Source organism: Limulus polyphemus, unplaced genomic scaffold (assembly GCF_000517525.1).
Source record: "Limulus polyphemus unplaced genomic scaffold, Limulus_polyphemus-2.1.2 Scaffold402, whole genome shotgun sequence".
Lineage (NCBI taxonomy): Eukaryota > Metazoa > Arthropoda > Merostomata > Xiphosura > Limulidae > Limulus > Limulus polyphemus.
In genome coordinates, this window is record NW_013666012.1 from 591,335 (window position 1) to 611,998 (window position 20,664).

The 20,664-nt window shown below is 35.7% G+C and overlaps 1 long non-coding RNA gene across 1 annotated transcript in view; it reads right to left on the reverse strand.

Annotated features, from left to right (window-relative positions):
- Positions 1–7,988: 7,988 nt before the first annotated feature.
- LOC111085460 overlaps positions 7,989–20,664 on the reverse strand; it is a 26,015-nt gene continuing 13,339 nt past the window's right edge. The window contains exon 5 of the long non-coding RNA XR_002610290.1: positions 7,989–8,000. This is a non-coding gene — a long non-coding RNA (uncharacterized LOC111085460). The remainder of the gene's footprint in view (positions 8,001–20,664) is intronic.

Genomic DNA, 20,664 nt, shown 5'->3' on the forward strand with positions numbered 1-20,664 from the left:
ACACGCCTATAAATTTAACCAACGCGACTCGCCACAAAACAGTATATGTTATTGTTTTGCTATAGTTGGTGTGCTATAATTTTCGGAAGTTATAACTGTGATTGTTATAACGCTTATTAATCGGGAAACTTCAGATATTTGACCAGGAACATTTATAAGTTTCGAATATTACAAACCATTTAACTTCAGTGAATTCACATCAGACGTTAGTACTTTTACGAAAACATTACCTAACGTCATCGTTGGAACTCGACCTGTAATCGGCTTGTGATCATCGAGAACCACAGAGCTAGCTAGCTCCCTGATAAGTGAATTATACCTACGTCAACTCGAAATTAACTCGCTCAACGTCAATTCTCGATAAGATATCAAAGAAGTTCCAGACTAGAAAGAAGACTTTATATTGCTTGTAAGTTTGTGAAACTTTTGCATATAAATCATTGTTCGTAACAACTATTCGTAATAACTATTATTGTAAATTGTATTTTTGTTTGTATATTAACACTTGTTTGTATTAAAAAAGAAAACTGTGTATCAATCTTGTTGGCAAATATTATAAATTGGGGATATATCGGCAAATATTTAACTACTAAATCAAAATTACAATTTAACCCAGTTTTAGGCTATTAGAAATTGCCATACGAAACATTCTTCAAAGGATATTTCTTTGGAAAGTAATTCAGCTCCTAGTGCCCCTCCCCCGTAGTTTAACGTTCAGCTTTGAGAGTTTATAACGCTAAAATCCACTTAAACCAAACAATAACATATACGGGGTATTCTAATAACAACATGTTATTTTGAGAAAAACAAATACACTGGTCTAACTATCAGCATCCAACTTTAAATAGTCTAGTGGTTATCTGTCAGCCTGCGGATCGGCAGGTCCAATATTCGAAACGTGATGCTGCAGAACAAGTTCCGCACATTCTATTCAGTCAATTCAAAGCCAAAAAAAAGCCCTTTTGGTGGCGAGTGGCGACTGCCTTGCCTATGGTAAGTAGGTAGAAATTGAGGACGGCTATACCTGAAATTTAGGTGTCTCTGGCCTGGAGTTTCGCCCACGAGCTCATCAATTAACTACAAAGTGCGTCGCCGTATTGCCGAAAACCAGTTGCATCTCAACACAAGCACTTTGGCTTTACTCTTATCCCACTTTCTCGGTCCTTTTGTATTACATTTTTCATTTTCTTTAAAATTTTCATACAATCAAAAATCCAAATTTAGAACTCGTATAAATATTTACTTTCCTAATATATTGATCAGATATGTGCAGATTTAGAAAATAATTTACGTAGCTTGTCGAACAAGTGCGAATATATTAAATTTATTTTTAGAAAATTACAAATTTCCCATATACTTTTAATACTCAAGTATCGACAGTTGAAAAAAAAATGTATAAACATTTTTATTTATATAAAATTAAAATATGGTGTGTACAAGCAGATATAGATTGTTATTCATAATTACAAACATGATTATAATTATATTCAGCATCTCCTAGCGTCATTTTCTTTAAGAGCTTCATGGATTATAATGTATTTATTTAGCCCATAAAAATAAAAAAAAATTGTTTCCTGTGGAAGTACAAGTAAAGTCCTCTACAATTATGCTAATTTCTTCTTTAGAATCCTTGGCACGTAGAAACGAACTTCACGTCGTGGTCAACAAATGCGTGCGCTGAAAGATCTCCTTAATTTATTTAATTACAACTACTCATTTTCTGACAGCCTAATGAAAAAAAAAAAACGTTAAAGTGTTTCAGAGAGACGAAACTCTTGGGATTCGTCTGACAGGTAAAAATTAAAATCCTACTCTTCTTCGGAAGAGGTTCCTAAAAGCAAATGTTGTTCCCTTGCCTTTAAGAACGCGAAATAACGTGAAAATATACTTGAAGTGGGTGCATCTTTAAGTTCTAGTACATCAACGCCTTTGGAGACTAGGAATAATTAGTAAGAATATGGGTGTGACCAAAAGAAGACAAAGAACATGAATAATTGAAATGATGTTACACTGAGTCTCGTTTATCAACTATGCTATTAATACTGTTTTACTATATTATTGACTGCTTCATATTAAATTCTTAGGTTAAACCTTTTTCGTGTTAATTTAAGGAACGAATATGATTTATCGTAACTATTTAAACGTTTCGATAAAATTTGTTTGTATATTTCATTATTAAATCATACCAAGTATGGATATTTATCGAAATCGATTATTTAAGAAAGATTTGTTTGTATATTTCATTATTAAATCATACCAAGTATGCATATTTATCGAAATCGATTATTTAAGAAAGATTTGTTTGTATATTTCATTATTAAATCATACCAAGTATGGATATTTATCGAAATCGATTATTTAAGAAAGATTTGTTTGTATATTTCATTATTAAATCATACCAAGTATGGATATTTATCGAAATCGATTACTTAAGAAAGATTTGTTTGTATATTTCATTATTAAATCATACCAAGTATGGATATTTATCGAAATCGATTATTTAAGAAAGATGCTTCCTTTATGCTTAACCGATTTCTATAGGAAAGTGTATTCTTGGTAGGAAGCGCTCTCTGTTGGATTAGTGAGCCATTATTTTATGTTTGTGATACCAGCCAGAAAATAACAATATCTGTAAGGCGCTGATGGCACTGTCCAAATATCTAAATGAATTTTTATCCTGTACAATTAAATTTCGTTCACACATCATGAAAGAGCCAACAGATCAGATTTAGTGCCACCAACAATTTTACCTTAAAACGCATTAAATTCAAATTCATATCAACATGCAGAGTTCATCACTGCAAAAACAACAACAACAAAGAAACACGAAATCTTTACACAAAATAATCAATTAATTGTAAAAAACAAAACATGTTTTAAAACATTAAGCATTGATGTTGGTATTACAGAAGTTGAGCGCGTTGTATTAAAACAAATAGAAGTCTCATCATTTCATTACAATCCCTGTCCTCACGTAAAATTATAATCTATTTGACGTCCGTGCATCTTGACAGTAGCCTTGCAGCGTAGTTTCCATCGCAAAAGATTCCGTTGTAAAGCTGCCATGGTCAAAGCACACCACTACTCCGTGCATATTTCCATAGTTCGTCTAGTGTACGAGGACGACTATTTCCCAGCGCCTACTTCAACAGTTCCATCGCCCAGAAACTCATTGACGCTGCGTCCGCCGACTTGACCGATATGGCTTCGTATAGAATAAAATTAATACCAGTTTCATTTTCCAGCTGCTTAAGGCACGCGACAGTTGAAGGGATATGTCATGGAAGTAACTTGTGTACACGTGACTTTTGTTGCTTTTACAGACTAAGATCCTTCTTCATTATATTACGCACTGTTGCTTAGGGCAGACGGATAGCTTTTCCCACTGACTTCTGTGTTCGAGGATTCTCACCTGTTACAAAACGCTGCACTTTGCTTACCACGGCTGGAGTACTACTTGTTACAAGTTTTTTTTTAGATGGTCCTGGGGCCCTTAGTTGATCCATATTCCATTTTTTTCTAATGCCATTGGCTACGAAGAATATCCTCGTTTTGCAATTTTTAAATCCTTGATCTGAACATATCTTTATGATTTAAGTGTTTGAAAATTTTGGGTTCTTTAAGGGCTGTTACATATCCATCCCAAAAACGATCAGTTTTCGGTGGCATCATATTGTAACACCAGACAGTATCAAAATACATGATACTTGTCATTCCTTCGTGGCTTTATATGACTGTAGCTGTTACGTCACTCTCTGATTTGCATTTTCAAAATCTTTGAACAGTAAAAACAAAACAATAAACGTTACTAGTGTAGGCTAAAACAGATTAAAAGCGAATCATCACCATTTCTATCTATATAACTGAGGGGAAATAACATTGATATAATCACTAGCACGTGTTTCGTGCTCGACATTTGTCGATGAAGCTTAATTGAGTAACTATATGACAGTGGTGTTTATTTCAACCTTAGATCAGAGTTAGTTGTTTATTGATAATACAGTAAACACAAAGTGCGCGGTTAACAACCGGATAGAATGCTTCATTGAATTAGCACTATACTCTTCAGAATCCAATAGTTCGTAGACAATGAGTGTTTAGAACGTTAAATTACACAATAAGTTAACGTAACTTTTGCTCTGAAAAGAGTAATAACAAAAGCTGACAGTGCATCTGTCACGGGCAGCGTGTCAATTGTTTGAGTAAGTTTTAAATGGCATTAATTATATCTCTATCTACCACATTTCAAGGATTCTTCCTTGTCTTGACACTAGTTTTGTAAGAGAAAAAAGAAGATGACACTATCAGACAAGGAAGCTAAAGCGCGAGGTGTTACATACACATGCTTCGCTCTTTCCCTCCATATAACAACAACTAAGGGAGATGAAAATCGATCAAAACCTTGTAACGTTGGGGACCATCTTATAGATTCATTGGTGTTTATGTCTGTACTTTAAAAGATTGAAAAATCGTGAAAAACTGTTTTTAAATTGTTCTACGAACTTTTCTCTACTTTGTTTAAAACCGTTGCAAAATGAGCATGGTGAAATACAAACATCTACACAATATAGTTAATTGGTTCTTAAATCACTTAGCTGACTTGGAGTTGTTGTCTATTTTACAACTCACTGGCTTCGTCATGTTTTCAGTTTTTCATCGATTTATTTGTTTTCGTCATGTTGTTATCTTTGTTCCTTTTACATTTAATTGGCCTATTTACATCTCTCGAAATGTTGCAGGTTAATTTTCCACTTCAATATAAGTTTATCTATTTCTCAGCATCTCGCTGCGTTTGTTTCTGTTGTCAGTAAACTCCCTAGTTATATCTTGCATCTCCGTCCGTGTTCATTGTTTCTATAAAGTCAGTAAGTTACACTTTCCACATGTCAGAAGTCTAGTTCTATCTTTCAGCATTTCGCAGGTTATTACTACCTCAATATTTGGTAAACATAAATTACGCTTTCCATTCATCAGAGGCCTATTTTTCAACATTTCAGAGGTTGACACTACCTCAACATTTTGTAGACACATGTTCTTCCACAAACTTTTTCTCAATTCAAGTTTTTACATTTCACTATTTGTCAACTGTTCATTGAATCAGTAGATCTAAAACGTTCGTTTTCCTTAATATATTAAAACTTGCCTCTTTAAAGATATCTGCCAATTCGTGGACTCTTACGACATCAACATCTTTGTCTCAGTTTGATTCATGTTTTTCGAAACAGCGTAAATGTCTCTTGAATTTTTTAATAAGTATTTTTATCACTAACTCAAGTTTTTTCATAATTTTGATTTTACGTTTCTCTCAGTTTTTGAAGTCAAATTTTTCTCGACCTATCATTAACTCAAGCTCTCAATATTTTGACCTAAAGTTTCTCTCAGTCGTTTGAAGACAAGTCTGTTCTCAATATATTACTAACTCAAGTTGCTCTCAACATTTCATTAGCTCAAGTTTCCTTAAATATCTTTACTTCTAATAAGTCTCATCATTTTACTCTCTTACCTACTTTTTACTTGCTTAATTACTTGAAGATTACCTGAATTAGTTCATTCTTATAATATTAGCCAATATTTTGATTTTGTCAGTAAGTTTGCTGGCTTATTATAAGATACTTTCTTTTAAAGTCTAATAATTTGAAACGTAAAAAAAATCCAAACAAAGTATTTGCTTCTGTGTTAATCAAAAACATCTTAATAACGTATTTCCAGGCGCCTACACAGCGTTCTATTCTAACCTTCTTTTCTCTAGCGATGGATTGAATCAACACCTCTGAATCAATCAACAGCTTTCGTCAGATCTCGTAAGCTTCATTAAAGTTCTGTCATACGGGGAGCAAATTAAAGGTCGAAACTCGGAAGAAAAACAAGTAAAAAACGAAATTAGTTTTAAGGTTCAGTACTTGTCTCGTTATGTTTAACTGGCTCAAACTAAAAAAACAAAAACAAAAGTGGTAAATAATCTGATTCTGAGGACATGTTGGAATAGATGCAATAGATACTAAGTAAAATATTACATTTGGTTTGCATTCCTTAATTATTGTATCCATATACAGAAGGAAGAGTATATTATAAAGATTTCATACCACTGCTTCTCAACCTTTTCCAATATCATTCACCCCTATAAGTTTTTCATAACAGCTCACTTACTCAAGTTCGAGAAAAAGACAAAACAAGTACTAACTTAAAATGCAAATTTCGTTATTATGACTTAAATATACATCAAACTACAACTACAATGAATACAGGGCCCGGCATGGCCAGGTGGTTAGGGCGCTCGACTCGCAATCTGAAGGTCGCGGGTTCGAATTCCCGTAACACCAAACATGCTCGCCTTTTCAGCCGTGAGGGCGTTATTATGTGACGGTCAATCCCACTATTCGTTGGTAAAAGAGTAGCCCAAGAGTTGGCGGTGGGTGGCCTTCCCTCTAGTCTTTCACTATTGAATTAGGGACGGCTAGCACAGAAAGCTCTCGTGTAGCTTTGCGCGAAATTCAAAACAAACAAACAAACAATGAATACAAAATAAAATAAAGAGAAAATAAATGTATTTATCAAACTACAACTAGAATAAATAATAATAACTAATGAATTTTTTGCTCTTGAAATTGTTATATAATTGATGATACTCATTCACTCCATCATTCTCATTCACCCTGATTCTGATCTCATTAACCCTTAGGTGAACCATTCACCCAGTTTATACTAATCAGCAAGTCATGTGACATCCACAGCCGGTATAAAGTCGCGATGGAATGGAATGTATTAGAACTACATTTTGACATAGATTGGTGGTAGTAGGTAACTTGATGCCACCCAAAAGTGACCACATCTGAAAAACAAAAATATGTAACAGCCCTTTCTGACACAAAGTAATCATGCACTCAGATTGTAAAGGTGTGTTCAGATCGCTAATGACATTGGAAAACAAAAGACTGGTTCAAATTGAGATACCAGAACCATCCAGAAAGAGACCTGCAACAAGTCTTACCCTATATGTGGTAAGATCAAGTTCGGTGTCTTATAAAAGGTGAGAATCCACTAACAAAAAAGTAAGTGGCAAAAGCCATTCACATTTCTTATGCAACAAACAGTACTTAACATAACCAAGAAGGAAATCCACAACATGCTAGTAGGTGAAGGCTATGTTGGGGACAATAAAGTGAGTCCTATGATACACTGGATGCAGCATTGCAGCAGTGAGAACCAGTTTAGTATCTGATGAACAGATGATGGACAAGGTACATCTATGTGTGCTGACTGATGGGACAATGAGAAAGTTTCCCATAGCAAGAATATAGGTGGACACTCCATACTACGTGGGATACCTTGATGCGATGTGTATGAAGGCACCCATCGACGACTTTGTGATTGGCAATATACTAGGTAGTAGAAATTTGGAGGAACCTGACAGAAAGGAGACTGATGAGACAACTGCAGTCACCACAAGAACTAAAGAAAAGAAAACCAAACAAGACATCACGCCCCTGCAAGTCCCGAAAGGTGACATCCCTAATATAGGTTTACAGGAACTGAGGGAAGCACAGAAGAAAGACCCTTCTCTTCAGAAACTTTGGGACAGTGCCCGGGAGAGATTCGAGCACAAGATAAAGGAGAATGGTACGCACAGAGTAGAGGACCAGAAGGGAGTGCTGTACCGGATCTATCAAGGCAGTTCTACTGGGGAATTTTAAAAGATCATAGTACCAACTAAGTGATGAATTTTGTTCACGAGTCGATTGTGGGAGGGCACCTGGGAGCAAAAGAGATGGCAGACAGAATCGCCAGCAACTTCCATTGGCCAGGGGTCATCGGAGATATGACCAGATTCTGCAGATAATGTGATATCTGCAAAATGACCGTACCTAGAGGGGTGGTACCCAAGGTGCCACTAGGTGAGATGCCTTCAAAGAATAGCCATTCAGCAGAATAGCTGTGGAATTGATCAGACCGCTAATACCTGTATCTGACAAGGGTAACTGGTACGTGCTGACAGTGGTCGACTGTCCAACCTAGAAGCCATAGCACTGCTGAAGATAGAGACGGAGAGAGTAGCACAAGCCTTCCTGGAAGTGTTCTGCAGACAACTACTGTAAAGATTCTGGTCCATACAAAAAAGCTGACAATCCTCCTCCTACACTAGATATATTATGGAAAGCAATAAGGATGAAGGGTAGGCTTTGGGGTTGAAAACTTTACGATGGAACCTTTTTCACTGGGAACTACACTGCAGGGCTATTATTAAGTTACACAACTGTTAGAAAGACCATGAGTAGACATGGACAGTAACGACTTGGTGAGGCTCCAAAATCGTTTTAATATAACGTATTCAACCTCTCTATATTATTGTATAACAATGTGGTTATACTTTAATTGACGCCTTTGCAACAGAAAATTCCATCAACCATATGTTAATTAGCTAGAACCTAAATATATTTAGTGCTAGAGTGGATGTATTTTCTTTACACGAAGAATGCACTGATAACTCAAATGTAATTTGAATTAATCGCTTCATTGAAAACAATTAACTTATCGCATTCAATTTCAACGTGTAAATATGGCTGTGTGCTCAGTAGATTCAACAAGAATTCCTAGGAAATTTGAATGTTTCTATGAACACAATATACTTTGTTCAATAAGGATATTTTCTACATTTCCATACTACTAATTTTAATACACCAAAAATAAATTAAAATAGATGTACTACAGCATTGCTGTAAACAAATATATTCCTTTAAACACTTTAACAACTTTGTAGCTGAGCGTGGCCTAGTGGTTAGCTTTCCTGGACTTTGATCTGAGGTTTCACAGTTCGCTCCCCGTTGCCGTAAAAATGAGTTTTGCCCATGGGGCCGTGGGTGCGTAATAAGAGTGACGGTCAAATCCTACTATTCGGTCCCTCATAGATGCGTAACGTCGTCACTCACGTTTTAGCACTCGTCGTATCATGATTCCTGCCAGCAAGCAGACTGTCCCCTATCCAACGCCGCCGGTAATTATCGACGGACTACCGCTCGATTTCTCGCCTCTGGACACCGCCAACTTTACCCGTAGTTACAAGCCCCCAACCCAGCGTATTTCCTGAGCGCACCCGTCGTCTCCGCAGGGGAGGTATACTCCTCCAGCCCAGGACACCCGAAGATCTTTGCCGCCCCTGGTCTTCAAACCCACCCGTCACATGCCAACCCCCCAAAAGCAACGCCAGTCTTCACACAGCATTTCTAAGAAACGTCCACATATCCTTTACATCAGAAGAAATCCATCAAGCCCTCGAAACTACAACTAATTCAACGATCCACGCAGTCCACCGAATCATATCGAAGAAATCAGGTTCACCCTCTTATTTCATGAAAGTTGTCACGACTTCCAAACTAACTGCAGACTTCATCCTTACCCACGGCTGCTCTCTTGAATTCTACCATTTCAAAGCAGAGAAATCATATCGGAAGCCTCGCCCACCCCTAACTTTACCAGCTCACCCCCCCCCCAAGCCATGTGTCACAACATCCGAACGACAACCGCCGCCTACCAGAACTCTACCACCCAACCTATCACATTTGACCATGCAACTCAAACTTCGACCACATCTGAGACAGAAACGCAAAACAAGACTACAAGAAGGGAAAGGGTACCCAGCCGCCAATCCTACCAGTAACCAACGATGCATATCGACAAACCAGCAACCCGCTCCTCAGCCCAGTCCCACTTTCTGCACCCTCGTCGTCAAACTCACCCAACGCTCTTGTAATCAACATCCCCCCCCCCGACCATGACTTACCCGGCGAACCTTTCCCAGCTCTCCGCCCACTTACCAGCGACACCGAGGACTTCACGTCGTCACAGCCATACCGGAACTTGAACCTGAACCCCATTAAAACCCTGGCAAACATCAGAAGAATCCATAACTCGTTTAAACTTTAATCAACCCCCAGCACCAGACTTCACTTTGCCTTTCCAACTTATTTCTTCTCGCTAACAGGGCACTGGTAACGGATTGATCGTTACCAGTGAAAGTGGGTTTTCTCGGGGTACTCGCGTCCCCCCCCCACATCAAATTCTTAGCATAAGATTTATAGATCTCCGCCGCCCTTATGGATCATCTGTCCGATATCGGCCGTTTATGTTTATTTATGTTTATGATTTCTACATAGCTTGTTTATATCATTTTCTTTGTTTATACTTCAATTCAAGCCCATACCTCTAGTCCACGTGCGGGGTGAAGGAGGATTACTTAATCTTCGAGCACCCCTACTTATTAATTGTTTCTTCTGAAATAATTAGGTTCAAATCAAAATAACTGCCATAGCCATAGCTACTATTCGGTCAGAGAAGAGTAGCTCAAGAGTTGTCTGTAAGTGCTATTTTCTAGCTGCCTTCCCTCTAATCTCTGAGGGTTCGAATACCCGTTCCACCAAACATTCTCGCCCCTTCAGCCGTGGAGGAGTTATTATGTGCAGTCAATACCTATTATTTGGTAAAATAGTAGTCCAAGAGTTGGTGGTGGGTGAGGATGACTAGCTGCCTTCCCTCAAGTCTTTCACTGCTAAATTAAAGACGGCTAGCGCAGATAACCCTCATGTAGCTTTGCGCGAAATGTAAACCAAACCTTCTAATCTATCAGTTAAAATGAGGGATGGCTATGCACAGGTAGTCCTTTTGTAGCTTTGCGCGAAAACTCTAAACAAACAACAGTTTATATTCCAAGTTTTGATATCTGTTAGTACGGGTAAGCAGGAAAATTCGCGAAAGATTTCATCTTCAAAAGGCAGTGTACAATATCACTTCGTCTTGAAAAAAGACGTTTTAAATAATCAGTCTTTGGTACCTTGATTTCACTGTGTTGTTTTGTACATACACCGATTACATCCTACATATATGCAACGTATTTATATTAGTAATTTTAAAACGGTGTTGAAGAACTCCGCACAGAGTCCAAAAAATCGTCTCGAAAACCAGACAGGATGCAGGAGCATTCCATAAGAGCAATCCATTTTACGCTGTCAATAATAATCATTTCGGAAGGGATCGCAGAGCTGTAATTATAGCTCACTCACTCATACACACTTATATAAATAAATCTCTCTCTATATATATATATATAATTGAAAGTTACAGCTTCAGACGTAAGTTTGACACCTGAGCAGGATATTGGATCTGGTCATCATGGTTAGATTTTATTTTCGCACAAAAACCGAAGCGTAAAACAAAGTTACGCTTTTGCTTTACGTACAATGACAATTGGGTTATCAGGTTTTTGTGGAAAGAAGGTCTACCTTCTGAAACTGCTTGGGTTATCAGGTTTCTGTGGAAAGAAAGTCTACATTAAGAGACTGCTCGAGTTATCAGGTTTTTTGGGAAGGATACCTTATAAAACTTTTAAAATTATTGGATTTCTGTGAAAGGAAAGACTCCTTTACAAAACTGCTTGGATTATCGTTTTTCTTGTTTTGTAATGAATGGAGTAATATATAACTCCTACTTTAATTTCTCCAGATTTATCACCAGCAATGACTGCAAAAACAAAGATTTAATGTAACTCTAATTCCTTCTCACCTTGTGATTAGCTAAGATGACAATGGTCTTGTCACTAGTTAACAAGTATACGTTGGTTCCATGTAAAGACATCATCATTATGACAACCAGTACAACAACAATATAATATACAGTTTCAGAAGGTACACTATCCTTCTTCAGAAACTTGAAAACCCAAGCAGTTTCAGAAGGTACACTATCCTTCTTCAGAAACTTGAAAACCCAAGCAGTTTCAGAAGGTACACTATCCTTTTTACACACGGGTAAATAGTGTTTGTTTGTTTGAAGTTAAACACAAAGCTGCACAATGAGCTATCTGTGCTCTTCTCACCACTGGTATCGAAATTCAGTTATAAGTCCGCAGACATACCGCTGTTCCACTGGGGTATATAATGTAATAATAACGAAATACCTTTTTAATATAGTCCGTAATTATTGTAATAATAACGAAATACTTGATTAAACTAGCCCGTAAGGGGTGTAATGATAGTGAAATACTTGGTTAAATTGACTCGTACCGGGTTCTATAATAATGAAATACTGTGTTAAACTCACCTGTAAGGTGAATTGATAACAACGAAAGCTGTGTTAAAGTGGCCCGTAAGTAGTGTACTAATAACGAAATACTGTGTTAAAATGGCCCGTAATGGTTATAATAATAGTAAAATACTGCGATTGGTACGTAAGGGATGTAATAATAACGAATTATTTTGTTTAAACTGGTCTATAATGGTTGTAATAATACCTAAATACTTTTTTAAACTGGCCCGTAAGGGGTGAATAACGAAATATACTGTGTTTAAACTGGTGCGTGAGGGGTGTAATAATAGTAAATACTTGGTTAAACTGGCATGTAAGAGGTGTAATAATAACAAAAATCTGTGTTAACATTGTCCATAAAGGGGGTAGTAATAACGAAATTTTGTGTTGCCATAGTCCGTAAGGGACGTAGTAATAACAAAATTATATGTTAAAATGGCTTGTAAATGGTGTAGTAATAACAAAATTATTTGTTGAGATGATCCGTAAGGGATATAATAATAATTAAATACTGTATTAAGATGGTCCGTAAGAGATGTAATAATAAAGAAGTACTATGTTAAAATGGCCCGTTAATGTTAACTGTAGAGAAATCTACAATCGAACTTCTCTTCAAATCACAAAATTGTTTGCTTGTTTTATCCTAAAGCTAAACAATGTGCTATCTGTGTTGTGTTCTCTGCAAGGATTGAACCAATACTTTTTGTGTTATAAGCTCTCAAACTTGTCACTGAGTCACCAGAGGAGGAATTAATAAAAAGAAAATAAACTATTGAAAATACCAAAAAATATAGACGAAATTTTAACTGCTTACCGTCGAATGTAAATACGACGTTTTTTCGGTTATCACAAATGTATAGTTTATAACAGAAAAAGAAAATATTTTCCATATTCGTGGTTTTTCATGCACATGCATTTCTTAAATACCCCCTCTCTCCCCTCCAGAGAAAAAAAAAATCTAAAGGCAAAAACGGAAATGAGAATCGTGCATGTTTTCATACTTAAAACTTATACTATTTCTTTTATTTGAAAGAAAGCTAAAAGCTTTCACAGTATCTTTGATATTCCTATTTTGTTACTTTGGTTTATTCTTCATAGGATGACAAACACTTCAATGTAATCGAGTCCTAAAATGGGTCCGTTTAAATTTTCACTGACATGTACCTCATGTTTTTAAATAGCCATAAATTAATGGATACTAGAGTACGCTACTGTTTTAAGTTTGTGGTAGTACTAGTAATGTCCTTGTTTGAAGTTTTTGAGATTCTAGAAAATAGATATGTATGTGTGTGTGTATGTATATATAGATGTATGGGCATAATTAGCTTTGATTTTATTGTCTTAGTAACTTTTCTTGTGTTATGTTTTACTTTTTCTATTTTTAAAGCGCAAGTTTTGTTAATAAAAGTAATACATTTACAGACTTAACGTTACAAAATAATATGACCTGGCTGGATTGCGTGTCCCGGAGTTGAAACCCGGCGCCAAACATGCTCGCCATTTCAACCGCGGGGGCGCTATAATGCGACAATCAATCCCAGTATTTTTTTAGTAAAGAGTAGCCCAAGAGTTGATGTCAGGCGATGCTTGTGGGTTGGTTTCCCTGTTGGCAGTTTAAAATTGTGGACTGCAAGAGATAAATTCACTAGGTTTGTCATAAACAAACAAAATAATAGAAATATCAATGCCTTATTATGGTTAAACCTACCCAAATTAAATTCTCTTTTAGATAAAAAAAAAGAACATCAATTACACCTAAACCAGAATGCGTCAGAGCGAAATGTTTTTATGTAATTTTAAGAACCTTAAGACAACTTTTTTCGCTTGTCTTGTGCATATATGTATGTTAAAAAAAAGTAAATACATGTATTTATTGCACATTGTTATTAATAAAACACGGCGAAAAGCTATTTTAATGTTTAGGTGGTCCCCTTTAATTCTAACATACATAAAGAGGAGAATCGTTCTTTTGTCTACCAACTATAAGGAAGCATACACTACAGCTGCCTTTTGTATTGATGCAAATTTCTGCCTAGGTCTGACAAGAAAACTTCGAGCTGCAGAATAACATGACTTCGTGAAATAAACGGCAGACGGCGGGTTTGTAGTATAAAAACTGTAGAAGAGAATACTGCATGAGAAAGACCTTTCTTTAAAAAAAACTACCAATGTCAAAGGCAGCGAAACATCTGTAGTCAATATTTTGAGCATACCGTTTTTACTCTTAAATTTGAACTCTTTCGGGCCTCGGATTTTTAGAAGAGACAAGAAAATGGGAAAAGAGTAAAGCTCAGTTAGTTAATGAAATGAAAAAAGATGTTGGTTTCTACGTGGTTTTAATTCTATCATTAAATTATCGAAACTCATTTCCTTTACAGAAAGAGCCATTTCAAACGATTTAAAAGAAAGGAAATTCAGACACACACTTTATGTTCAAAGAAAAAAAACATTGATTGTTTTTCTTTTTTCTAATTTACTGAACAAAGTTCCATCGGGCTCGTGACAGAAGATGCGAAAATGAATGCCTTTCGAACACTCATAAAGTCACTTATTCAATAATGGTTAGTGCGTCTTTGATACGTAGTTTTAGATAACGATGTTCAACTCGAATAACATAATCATGTGCGTGACAGTAGATATTCGATTTGCTCTAACTTTTTGATCTATGTTCTACATACTGTCTTTTAAATTAATTAAAGGATGATATTTCCAATACACGTAGATTTCCACAAATCGGACAACTAAAAATAAAGACAAAAAAAAAGCTATTTGAGGTTTATCAACGCCAGCTGTTTCTAATATAGAAGTGATAGGGAAGGTAGCTAGTCAACACTACCCACCGCCAACTATTGGGCTACTCTAATCGAAGAATTAAGAGACCGATAATGCCTTCACGACTTAAAGGGCGAACATGTTCGGTGATGATATTCGAACCCGCGATCCGCAGATTGTAAGTCGAGCGCTCTAGTCACTAGGCCATACCAAAACAGCTGAGAAGTTCACTTTTGATCATTTATGCAATTTAAACAAAGCAATGTATTGAATACCCAACGAAATAATTTCATCTTTAACCATTCTTTTATTACAGAAATGTAGCCTTTGTGAGATATGCATAACGGATAAAAACGGAAAATAAAATTGTTTTACTATGTTTACATCAAATGATGAGATATGCATAACGGATAAAAATGGAAATAAAATAGTTTTACTATGTTTACATCAAATGGTGAGATATGCATAATGGATAAAAATGGAAAATAAAATAATTTTACCACGTTTACATCAAATGGTGAGATATGCATAAAGGATAAAAACGGAAAATAAAAAGTTTTACTACGTTTACATCAAATGATGAGATATTAACGGATAAAAACGGAAAATAAAATAATTTTACCACGTTTACATCAAATAGTGAGATATGCATAAAGGATAAAAACGGAAAATAAAATTGTTTTACTACGTTTACATCAAATGATGAGATATTAACGGATAAAAACGGAAAATAAAATAATTTTACCACGTTTACATCAAATGATGAGGTATGCATAACGGATAAAAATGGAAATAAAATAGTTTTACTATGTTTACATCAAATGGTAAGATATGCATAAAGGATAAAAACAGAAAATAAAAAGTTTTACTACGTTTACATCAAATGGTGAGATATTAACGGATAAAAACGGAAAATAAAATAGTTTTACTATGTTTACATCAAATGGTGAGATATGCATAATGGATAAAAACGGAAAATAAAATTTTACTATGTTTACTTCAAATTGTGAGATATGCATAACGGATAAAAACGGAAAATAAAATTGTTTTACTATGTTTACATCAAATGGTGAAATATGCTTAACAGATAAAAACGGAAAATAAAAAGTTTTACTATGTTTACATCAAATGGTTATTGTCTGTGTTTTGTTCGGAGTATACTTTACAAGCTTATATTCTTTTTGAATAACAAGAATGTCGCTCGCCCTTTTATTTTATTTATTATTTCTGAGAATATCAATATTTATTAAAAGTATCGTTGGTCGGATACCTGTCAATAACGAACTTTTTTTACAAACAGACTTAATGAAAGATTTTGGTTTCTGTAATGTTCCAGTTGTCACAACTGTCAACACCTGGATTTTGAAAAACAGTTCAATGTTTTGAATATCGTGCAAAGCTACTCGAGGGCTATCTGCCCTAGCCGTCCCTAATTTAGCAGTGATAGACTAAAGGAAGGCAGCTAGTAAACACCATCCACCGCCAATTCTTGGGCGACTCTTTACCAACGAATAGTGAGATTTACCTTCACATTATAACGTCCCCATGGCTGAAAGGGCGAGCACATTCGATGACGGGGATTCGAACCCGCGACCCTCAGATTGCGAGTCCAGCACCTTGACCACCAGGTCGTGCCAGGTCAAAGGGTTAAGTTCACAGTCACGATAATGGGGGGGGGGGGGGTACAACTAGAAAAGAATTAACGATTAGGGAAAATGAACTTGTAAAAAAAAAGGATTGTATATGTTTTCACACCATCTTTAACATGTCACATATCTGATTTATTTATACCGTATGTATGTATGTTTTTATTGCTTCTTGTATAATAGCTGAAATATGTTTTTCAGTTATCTGAAAATCTGAGCTTTCATTTGTTTCAAAATAAATTACTATCACATACACCTATTACTTAATATTCTTAAACTGTTATAAGCAATGTATGCGTGTATTTGCATTTACGCTGTATGTCTAATTATACTATTTAAACTAGCAACGCCCTTACACAGGCTTTGAAATTAGGCCTTATACACAAACTCAAACTTTTATCATTTAATTACGTTTATTTTCCATACAATGACTCAAATTTTTCTGAATTTGTGTATATTATACAGATAGGTAGATATAACAGTCATTACAAAAAAAACCAAAACATCAATTCTTTTGTTCAAGTTTTCCAATTTGAATACTATATTTTATTCAGCTCAGCCTTCATGAGACACTACTAAAAGAGGTTTAATCCATTTTTTTACGTGTTAGTTCCACAAGTCAAGAACAAAGAATTGTTAATTAATGAGACGTGCTCTCTTTAAGAAAAGGAGAAAAAAAAATCCTAGCGGATGCTGTTGAAAGATACAAAACGCCGAATTTTCGATTACGCAATCTCCGACAGCTGCTTGCTTTGTTCACTTCCGATATCTCTAAAAACCCAAAGCTCATGCCAAAATGGTCGTGTTTTTTTATTTTCTTTTTTTGTGACGCAATGACTGTTTAATAAATATGTTCTTTCAATAGTTTCAAAAATTCTGTTACAGGTTTTTTATTTTATTTTTGAGGAACATTTTATGTACATATTATTTATAAAGTACATTTGTGCGTCGAAGAAAATTCCTAAAAGAAGGAAACTATTTTAGTTTCAGAATAAAGTCAACATCACTGTGTGTGCAGCCATGTTTGAAGCTAGAAGATAGAAACTATTTTAGTTTATCTCTACGTACAGAATAAAGTCAACATCTCTGTGTGTGCAGCCATGTTTGAAGCTAGAAGATAGAAACTATTTTAGTTTATCTCTACGTACAGAATAAAGTCAATGTCTCTGTGTGTGCAGCCATGTTTGAAGCTAGAAGATAGAAACTATTTTAGTTTATCTCCACGTACAGAATAAAGTCAACATCACTGTGTGTGCAGCCATGTTTGAAGCTAGAAGATAGAAACTATTTTAGTTTATCTCCACGTACAGAATAAAGTCAGAATGTAAAGCATGTTTATGCTAGGGTGGTTTGGGAACATGCGACTATTTCAAGCTAAAAAAAGCTAATGCTTCATCAGAATAATGTAGACTATTTAGAAAACGTTAAACACCATAAGCAGCTACGCTATAATTATATTAGTATAATTTAATTTTTACAACACAAAAAGAAGGTTTGACTGAACCCCCTCGAACTCCCTGCGCACGTGCGTGTTATGTTTTGCACCCAAAAACAACCGTACTAAATTTATAACTACTATTTTTATTTCTGTGTAATAAAAAGTGTAAGTTTTATTTACATAAGCATCATGACTCGCTAAGAAAACTGAATTTGATTGTACCGGTATGGAATTTGTTAAAGCCCACATTAGCACTTAAGGTCCTGATTTTTTTATTTTCTTTACGTTTGGTAACAGCTCAGAAAACTCTGCTCTGATAAGAAATATTTCCAAGTGCAATCAGGTTGATTCTGAGATTTTCGGGAAAACGGATCTTGGATCAAAACCAATATATTCTCATATCATCTCGAGCTACTGACGTTAATTGAACGACAATTCTTGAGCTGTAATTCAAGTTACTTGTCCTCCGATGGGTCAGCTAATATCCGGGGGTTCGATTCCCCGCAGTGAATAAAGCGCAGAATAACCCATTGTTTATACTAGTAGAGACGCCGCCTTATGGGCGGCTGTTTGTGCTAGTAATTACTCATCGTAGTATACATACCTCAATGAAAAAAAAAATCAAATAGTGAACATTTTCTAAAAAAAAGGCTTCTTTTCTGGGAAGTGCTGCACGGGATAACTGTTCCGTTGTGCTCTTTAGTCATATGCAACTCATTGCATCAAAATGATTCAATGTACAGAACTCATAAATTTTATTCATATAAACTGTAATGTTTTTATATATTAAAAGTGGTACCGCTTATTGAAAAAATAATAGTTTTTTTTAAGAACTTCAGTTCCTCAGTACTACATTTAAAATTTACATCAACAAAGATATAATCAAACCCTCACGTACAGTTCTAGTGAAAGTCGTGTTCTTCTTGTGAGGAGAGTATTTTTGTTTAAAATTGTGTTCTGTTATAAATAAATAGTTGTTGCACATACCACAATTATTTTTCTAATTGTCTGAATCTTAAATACCCAAAGTGTGAAATTTTTATGGATTTTTGTTTGTGGTACCATTCAGTAGATGGCGAGGGAGTTTTGATTACATGCATAGATACTGACATACACGCTACGGCCATTATAGTAAGATTTGTGCTAAAAACTAACAAAAGATGAAGTTATTTGTAAGCAGGAACACAACTGGCCAAATAACAGATGATAGATATTCTTTTACGAGCTAAAGATTTTCCAAACTTCTTCCACGACGTTTTAATTTACCACCTCTTTAAACAGTTTGTTTCAGTTTATTGTCTATTACATGTTGGTTAAGTGTTACTGCTTATACAACCAATTTCACGTACAACCATGAGACTATGTTATTAGTATACCAAGAATGTGCAGGTTTATGTTGTTGTTTTTTTTTATTGTGGATTCGCGTTGGTTTTGGTTTTGTTCTTGGGCCATCTATTCATTTCTTTTTTATATATATTTTACCAACAGTACCAGGTGACGACAAATAATGAAAGTGAGGTCTATTCAAAGCACTTATATTTCGAGATATACACGAAGTGCTTTGATTTAGAGATATGCCCCCAGTGGCACAGCGATATGTCTGCGGGCTTACAACGCTAGAAACCGGGTTTCGGTACCCATTGTGGGCAGAACTCAGATAGCCCATTGTGTAGCTTTGTGCTTAACTTCAAAACAAACAAAGTTAGAGCTATACACGAAGTGTTTTGACTTAGTAAATAATGATACGTACAAAGTGCTATCGTTTTACTATGTAGTAGATACAAAAGAAAAGTGTTTTCTAGTATATAGTGGAATACGCAGAAAGTGTTTTCATTGTAGCACGTAGTGCAATGTGTAGAAGTTATTTTATTCTAGTGGGTCGTGAGGTATATGAGTGTAATCTTATTCAAGTGTGTAGGTAATAACTTCCGCATGAAGTGGTTTTATTTTAGTATGGAGTGGGATGTTCTGGAAGTGCAGGCCTTTTTTTATATGTGACTCCGTACTTAAAAAGTCTTTTTATTCCAATATCTAATGAAGTGTATACGATATGCTTTTATTTTAGCAAGAAATGAGATATTGACAAGTAGTTATTATCTTAATATGTTTGTTTTGAAGTTCGCGCAAAGCTACACGAGGGCAATCCGCGCAAGCCGTCCCTAATTTAGCCATCTATTCAGCTAGTCATCACCATCCACCGCCAACTCGTGGGTTACTCTTTTACCAAGGAATAGTGGGATTGACCGTCACATTATAACATCTCCGCGGCTGAAAGGGTGAGCATGTTTGGTGGGACGGGGATTCGAATCCGCGACCCTCAAATTGCGAGTCGAGCGCCCTAACTACCTGGCCATGTCGAGCCATTTTAATATGTAATAAGATAATTACAAAGTGCTTTTATTTCGAATGTGAGTTGGTCCTGTGGTGGGGTTCCGGATTTCAGAGCTGGTGAGTCCGGCTCAAATCCGTGCATACCACAAAATATTCCACGCACTTTGAACTGTAGGTACGTTATCAGAGTAGCAGTCAACCTCTTATAGTGAATGGTGGGTGGTAGTGTGCAGCTGGCTGTCTGTCTTTCCTTTGTTCAATAGTTCAAAATCAGGGATGGTGGTAAATAGCCTTAGTAGCTTTTCCATAAATATAAACTACAAATACAAAATGCTTTTATGTTAGTGTGAAGTGAAAATGATTAAGAAGTACTTAGTCAAGTGTGGAAATGATTAAGAAGTACTTAGT